Here is an 8375-nt window from a genome sequence, read left to right on the forward strand (position 1 = left end):
TCTTCCTTCGGGCATCCGTGCGTGCGCGCTCGCCTGGAGACCAACCTTCCCCTTGCAGCAGCTCGCGTGTCCCCGAGGTTGCCCCGGGGCCACTCCCTTCGCTCGGTGCCACTCTTGCACTATATACACTTTGGCCTCGGGKACACGTCGATCTATGTGAGGAGTGTGGGAAGCGGGGCGGGTGCCCTGGCTCCACGCGCGGCCCTGGGCACCACCCTGCGCGTCTCTCCGTGAGCATCTGCCAGGGCACCCGCGCTGCTGCCGCGGGGCTCAGGCTGCCTCTTACCCCTGACCACGGCGGCAGAGCTCGGCGAAGATCAACGCCCACCCACGCGTGGTTTTAGCCCCCAAGGCACTTCGGCTATCGCCACGGTTGAAGACGTCCATCCAAGAGGATCCGGTACATTGAGGCTGAGAATAAATAAATAAATAAATAAATAAATAAATAAAGTCTCTGCCTTGCATCGCAAGTCCTAACCCAAGACAAACAAAGCTGTAAACAAGAGGTGCGGTCAGGTGGGAACGGAGCTGAGTGCTGTGCACAGGTTGAGTCGAGACCAGGTCTGCTACCGCTTTTATTGATGAACCCTGTGTCTCCCAGGCAGTGCTTTAAGGCAACTCCAGAGTAAACAACATCTTGGAAGTACAGTCAGCTGTCGCATATTTAAGAATCGGATTTAGCCTTCAACAGGGCCACATATGTAATCGCTTATCTAAAGAAGACATAAAATACAATAAGCTTTGGAAAAATTCATGATTCAGCAAAAATAAAGGGAGTAATATACTTACCCGGAGATGCAAGCTATCAGCTAGTCTGCATTTGGCTGGTATTACGTTTAAAGGAAAATACTGTATAATTCCTATTTAGAGAATGTGTTCACGGTATGGATGGAAAGACATTAGTTCCATCTAACATGAAGAGTAGCAAATGTCTCTCGTTATTAAAGACAGCACGTAATATATACACCTGAGAAATGTACTCTAGGCGCTAGAAAGCATTTCCTAGACTCCGGCTTCACTCGTTTCTACTGAATAAAATTTGACTAGAAATGCGTGGGCACGCCGAAATGTAAAGCTAGTTGGAGAACGGGGGATCATATCACGGTGTCGAGTAACTTTCTGCTGGGAGGCGGTTGATACAGGGAGCACCCACAACATCGGCGAAGAGCCTTTAAATACTGYTGAGGACTGAGCCGGAGCCAGCTGGCCCCAAAGCGACCGGGGCCGCACAGATGGCGCGTTGCTCCTCACGGACCGCGCGCCGCTGCTGCCCCTGCGAGGACACCCACGCGTGGGGGGCCCGACAGGACCCTAAGACGGGGGAGGGGGCTCCAATGGGTGCCTCGCTTTTCTTCTGGCTCCTGCAAGGTTTTTCTAGCGGGACATGAATGTGGTGCGTCGAAAAGCGAGAGGCACGTGTGTGGTCACACACAMCGGCAGTGTCAAGTGTCGCGACAAAGGACAGGAGCAAGAGATGCCCGTCACCATGCACGGTTGTTGATGCAAGCAGGGCTCTCTGTGCCCACGCAACCCGTGTGTTTTCCTCCAGCGTTGCACTCCACGTGGGCTGCTCCCGGTGAAGCGCGTGGAGCAGAAAGAGCGAGATAGAAAGAGATGGGCGCAAGGGCCAAGGGAAAATAAGGGAGCTGGCAGAGCAAACTTCCATGCTGGGAAGCCACGGGGCGCGCTCGGGCACTATCCAAGTGCAGGTGCATTGAGGAGGGGCCCGGTCCCGAGCCGGCCCTGGGAGCGGCGGTCCCGGCACCAGGCGGCTGCCAAAGGCCCAGCCTTGGCCTCGGGGCCTTGAGTCCAGCGCCCCTCAAGGCCAGCCGAGCTGGCTTGGCAGGGACGGCGGCTGGGCGGGGAGCTCCGGATGTCTGGGGCAGCCTTGCCCCGTCTGCGACCCGGCCCGTGGCCGCACCCGGCATGGCCTGTGCTGCCTGCAGGAGCAAAACTGCCCCGGGTCAGCTCCGCGACCGGGAGCTGCCTCGGGAGCGCGGCTGGGGGGCCGGGACGCARCGAGCGGCGGGACGGGAGCAGCCTGCGGGAGGAGCCCTTGCAGCCGGGGCCAGGGCTAAAAGGGCCTCTGCTAGAGGCAGGAGGAAGGGCTGCACGTTTGGTCCCCGTTTGCACCACTTCTGGTAGAAATGCACGAGATCCACATGCAAACGTGGATCAAAATGCACGAAACATGCACAGCATTTTCTTTTTCATGTTATATAGAGGTATTCCTATATCTATCTACCTACTATTTTTTTGCATGGGAAAGATGGAAGACCCCTCCATTCCCTGCTCAGGTAACCTCCAGCTRGCGTCTCCTCAAAAGTCACAGCCCGCTCCCGCCACTGTGGTGAGTCCCTGTAATCTGGGAGGATTATGTCTAAAGATAGCCGCGGTTGTACCCTCGGGAATGCACAGTCTCATCTGAGCGAAGGCTTGGAAGAGTGAGGAAAAAGAGCTGTTAGACAGACCCAGACATTAGAGATAAACTGCCTCCATCAAGTCAATGTTTTAATCACTGAAACCACTTCTTAAAAGGGATCCCTCTTGGAGAATGTACTCAAACAGCTGTCTTCCAGTAAAGAAAAACATGTCCAATATTTCCTGTATAATTTTTTTTTCCTCCCCTTTCTTTCCCTAGATCCTGTTGCCTTTAGCCCCGAGAGCCTCATTGTTTCCCTAGGTGGAGATGGGGCTCAGGAGCCACCGCCTCCCAAAGCACCGAGCCCGCTGCTCCCGCAGCCGGCAGCGGCGGCAGCTCCCGCTCCTGAGCTCTCCTAATGGGACGCGATGTAAATGTCACGCTATTGCAGGAATGTTATGGCGAGAAGGGCTTTGTGCAAGGGATTTCTCCTGCATTGTGAAGGAAAGAGCCGCTCCGGCTTCTCCCCCCAGCTTTTCACATGGAAATAAAACAGCACAGAGTCGGGCCCGAAGCTAAGGAAGAACTTTTTTTTTTTTTTTTTTTTTTTTGTTAAAGGTGGAAGGATAAGTTTAATTGTAATCAGGCTGCAACAATACACCATGTGATCATGTGGTAGCAATTATTAAAAGCTCCCTGCAGAAATGGAGAGGATATGCCATTACAACTTACTGTACCCTGGCTTTATTTTATTATTTATTTTTTTTTCCAAATTGTGCCCCACTGATACATTAGGCGAGGAAGGAATTGTACACCCCAAACGTTAAACCGTGAAAATCGGAGGAAAGCCCAACACTATCAAGAAAGATTACGCTCAAGTAACGTTTTGTTATTTATTGTTACTACACTTCCATATTAGAGCATTTTTAACTGGAAGATGTGACTGACCTGATAAAACTATGGCACTAGATATCTGYACAGACAGCCTGGCCTCCTCACTTATCTGAATTTACTAAGAGAGAAATAAAAAGGGGTCTCGGCGCCCTTCGTGTGAGCGGGCAGACTTAATTGCGAAGGAATCCGTCTCAGTTTGCATAGCGAGCCAAAATTAATTGAAATTGTAGGTGGGACTTTATCACTGCATTGGAGCAGCCCGCGGCTGACAGAGAGCTCGCAATGGCTCCCGTTCATTGGGGTGTTTACATGACAGTTTGGTAAAATGTTTTCTYCTACCTAACGCATAGCGACGGACTTCTATTCCTTTCCTCGGCAGAATATAAACAGGAATTCATCGCGGCTCTCTGGAAATGCGATGGTGAAAATGCTCCATTAAATATTATTACGAGAAAACAACTGAGAAAAGAGACCTTGTCCGTGAGACAGAAGCCAGGATCATTCCCCCTGTAAGTTTAATCACCGGAAAAACGTCCAGCGTGCTTTCTAGAATTGAAAACAACAATAATTAAAATATATACATATATACTGGGGAAGGAATCTTTAAGAACTCACTCTATAAAGATTAGCCCATGTCCTACACTTTGCGTGAAAGCAGATACATTATTTTCGAGCACACCTTGTTTAGAGTAGATGGCAGTTTAAACGTTAGAATTGTCCGAACTAGGTAGGTCTATATCTAATGTGAGCGTGGAGGTTAGCGGGTCCCTTTAATGCAGGATTAAGCCCTAAGTAAATCTGCTTGGACTTTACCCTTTCTGCGTTTTCTTTTACAAATTCTTCTTATTTTGTAATTATCTCAGACCCCCCCAGCACGCGGTGGGAGGGAGAGAGTTAAGATGTCCTGCGAACCCTGCTCGTAAAGCTGCTTAGTTCCATTAGAAACACATGAATATCCTGAAATACAAAGTGTCTTTAAACGGACTCAGGAATGTTTATCTCAATAGCTGATGCTTTAGAAATTATGGAAGAAAGCAGCCGTGCCACTACTGCTCCGATATAACCTCCTGGCAGGTAAATTTAATTCGCTCATGAAAATCAAGCTCGATTAAGGATCTTGCTCCTACTATCGCTTTACCTCCGTGTCTTCCAAGACTTCTGCGTTGTGAAGGAAGGACATTATTAGTAGTAACTAAGATCACCCTCTAGCCCCTCTATTATCAGCTGAGATCTTTTAGAGGCTTTAGGGAGATTTGTATTCTCAGAAGTGAATCCCGATTATTATTTTTTTTTTCTTCATGCTCATTAACTAATTCTAAGCAGTGGAAGGGAAAGTTAGAGTGGATTTCCTTTCATTAGCCCTAAGTTTTCCTCTGTATTCGTACGATTTTGATTACCCTGTCAGAAATTATAGTTCCCCTCAGCAGARCATTGCTGCGGCAGTGCTCTTAAGGGGACACGTGTCTTATCACACAAAGGCGCGTTTTAAAGAAGCCTTATAGATATTTTATGCCGAAAACCTCTTTTTATTTATTTTTTTCTCCAAAACATGTAATTCCACTGAAAGTACTTTCTGTTTCTCTAACAAGAGAGAAGTTTAAAGGCCTCTTTAGAAAAATGAGTGGCCATATTCTCATCATATGGGAAGATTTACCAATCGTTTGTATATATTGGTTTAAGGCCAAAATCCGGCAGTCCTCGCTGTGGCAAGACTATCGTTGGCTTCATGGCGTTGTTAACACACAGTGTCTTGGTTCAAGGTTTTTACAAGGGCCAAATTCTGCCCTTGGCTACACCTGCGAGGGGGACAAAGTGTAGACAAGGGGAGAATATGGCACTGTAGGCTGCTCTGCATGTGTGAAATGGTCGTGGCTGCATGCTGAAGGAATTCAGCACCTTTTACAATTCTCCTACTGATAGTGGTTCTTCATTCTCCTGTCCCCTTGGAAATTAATAGTCGTTTTAGAGGAAACCATTTCACTCGTGAAAATCTTCAGTTCCCTCCAAGATAAAAGTCGCAGAATGGAACTTTTTGCAAATGTTGCCATTGAAGAAGTTTGCATCAAGCCTCTTGGAAAAAAAACTGTTGACGCTGGTAGTTGGGATAACCTAACTTTACTCATCAATAAGACGGGGGAAATGAAACGGAAGAAGATTTCGATTTGTTGTTGTTGTTGTTGTTTGTTTGTTTGTTCCATAAATTACAGCGATCAGTCATCAAATTAATTTTACCGAATTAGCCGTTTGTAAAGAACGGTCAAATCTAATTACTGGTTCAAATAAACTCTCACTAAGATTAAATTATTTTAGCGAACTTGTACTGGGAAAAATAAAATCTCACGAAGAAATGTGAGGGAATAGTATATATTCAAGGCGAAGCGGGGAGAATGGCTCAAACATATTTTTATCCCTGGTGTTGATTACAGGGTCCATGATTTTCGAATAACATCTGTTCTGCTCAATGCCTTCAGCCCTCACAGTTCCTTCCTAATACCGAAAGGCAGATAACCATTAAGCCAGGCGGGAATTACAGCCCCATAGCTGGAGAGCGAAAACTGACTATTGGAGGAAAATAAAAAATAATGATTTTTCCCCCTTCAATAACTAGTGGAAGGTCAGTCTTGGCAAATTYAGTACAGCAAAACAACAACATAATAACTGCATCCGATAATAACTTTTTTTCTGTCTCTCTTTCTCTTTGTGGGAATGAATGTGCCCCATGCRGATGTCATTTTCACTATTTTGAGAAAATACTACCATTACGCGACTCCCACCCACGTCACGGCAAACAAGGGAAGGGGGCAGTTGTATCGCTTCTCTTATCAGCGGCCAAAGGCTTGGTCCTCCTTCCTAATAACAAATACAGCTCTACAGTGGCAGAGATATATAGAGGGGAACAAAATGGAAAATAATAACAAAAAGAGAGATCTCTTTAATCTAATCTCTCCTCTCCCCTTTGCACACAGAGCTGGAGACCATCCAAGTGGGTAAACAAAACAAAAAAACAGCCACCAAGACGCAGCAGACCGGATGCCCCCCTCCTCCGCTCCCCCCTCGCCCCGGGTCTCCGAGCTGCATTGGAGCTCGGAGCTTCTCCCTGCGCATGGAAAAGGGCTTGGAAAAGCGAGGCGGAGGAGCGAGCCCGCTCCGCGGCCGGCGCGGAGCGGGGTCTGGGCCAGGGGGAGGGCTGGGGGGAGGACAGGCTCGCCGGGCAGATCGCTGCTCTCACGGCGAGTCCTTTTTAACAAATCGGATGGGTCTCGGAGCCGTGAATGACAGTTCGCACATTAGCTAGACGGCAACTTTCAACTTGACCTTGGCCTCTAGCCGTGTCTAACCCGCATGTAAAACGGCACTGCCCCATAGAGCTGCCTGCCCTTCCCCCCTTCTCTCCATTCCCCCCCCCCCCATCCTCCTGCCCCTCTGCAAAGGTGTTGTTTTTTTTTTTTTTTTTAAACAGCTCGAGAAACCAGAGGAAAACAAACCGATCCAAATGATGGCAGTCAAGCAATGTTTGACCGGGGGAATCCACAGGTTTCAAAACTGGAGCCTGAAAGAAAAGGGAAAATATGCGAGGAATAAATATTTGCTTTTGGCCATCAGGAAGAATGCGGAAAAGAGTAAGCAAAGTCAAAATGGAAACCGTTTATTGGCTACAATTAGGGAGAGAAAAAACAAAAGTTGCTAAAAGATTGCTAAATTACCCGAGGAACGAGAGCAACTTCACTTATCCCAACCAACAGCACGTAAAAATCACCTTGAAAAATGCACGGGCTCCCAAGGGCCACTTTCCAAGGCTGGCAGATGTGCTGCGGGCCACGGGCAAGGGAAAGCCCGSCCGTGACAAAGTACGTCCCGGGACGGCTCTGCGCTGGTAGCAACGCGGGCAAAACAATGCGACCACGTCAATGGGAAGCACAATAGTATAATAAATACGGCGAGCTGTCAGGCACGAAACAAAGCAACAGACAAGAGCAAAAAAAAAATAGCATTTTTTTTTTAAGATTAGTTTTCAGTATGGGAGAGTTGGGGATGTTTCGTCCACGGGCATTAGGGCTGGGAGTAGGTAAGGATGAAGCGACTGCAGTTTTAGGTCAAGTTTATGGATAGCTCGGTGAGAGCGGCTTTTGAGTTCAAGGTTGCGTGCAAATAATTGAATACTGGGAGGGGAACGCATCCGCGCCCGTGGAAAGGTCGGCGATTTTTTTCTCCCTTGAAAAATAACGGCATTTTATTAATGCAAAATATCTTTCCCCTCTCTTTCGCGTAGAGGTATGACCGCTAAAAATAATTTGTCAAAAAAAAAAGAAAAAAAAAAAAAAAGAAAAGAAAGAACAGTAAAATTGAATTATTTTCAGTCAAGAAGTCATCTTTCCCAGCGCAAAAGAGCATTGCGGGTCCATAGGCACACTGCTCAACCCTATGTGATATTTTACAGCCAAAGAAGATTCAAGCCGAATTGTAGGCCCCAGCTTTTATTATTACTGTAACAAATAATGCAGCGGAGTTACGATGGAGCTCGAGTTAACCCTCCCGTTCCCCGAGGCCGTCTTGGAAGAGCCAGGTTTCCAGCCACRCTTTTTATCTGACTTCTGCGGCTTTGTGGCTAGAGATGCGACCAGAGTCTTTGACTTTCGATGGACATTGAGAAACAAATAAATAAATAGGAAGAAATAAAGGAAGTAAGTACCCCTGGAGCCCTTGCTTCCAAACCCTTATCTGGTCCGGGTTGCGGCCCTGGGACGCGTTTCCGCCACGGTCTACGGCAAGGCCGGACTAGCAGCATCCCTGCGTGTCGGGCACCTGGACGGGGCGCCGTCAGCCCCCTCAGGCCCGGCGGGGCTCTGTGGACCGGGCTGCAGTCCTCAGGGAGGGAGAGAGGGAGGCGGCTGAGCCCGGCCGAGGTGCTGGGGTGCCCGCAGCGCTGACCGAAGCGAAGAGGGCCAAAATGAAGGCCAGCGAAGGGGCAAAGGGGGCCCCTCCCCACGGATGATATGGGGGTTGGGGGGGTGCACGCTGGACAAAGCAACAAAAAGGATTTAAAAAAAAAAAAAAAAAAAATCTGCCCACGCCTCGGCGAGCGGAGGGCGGGAAGGAGGAAGGGAAGGAGGAAGGCGGA

This window comes from Nothoprocta perdicaria, unplaced genomic scaffold (assembly GCF_003342845.1).
Source record: "Nothoprocta perdicaria isolate Ctin4 unplaced genomic scaffold, notPer1 scaffold_128, whole genome shotgun sequence".
Classification (NCBI taxonomy): domain Eukaryota; kingdom Metazoa; phylum Chordata; class Aves; order Tinamiformes; family Tinamidae; genus Nothoprocta; species Nothoprocta perdicaria.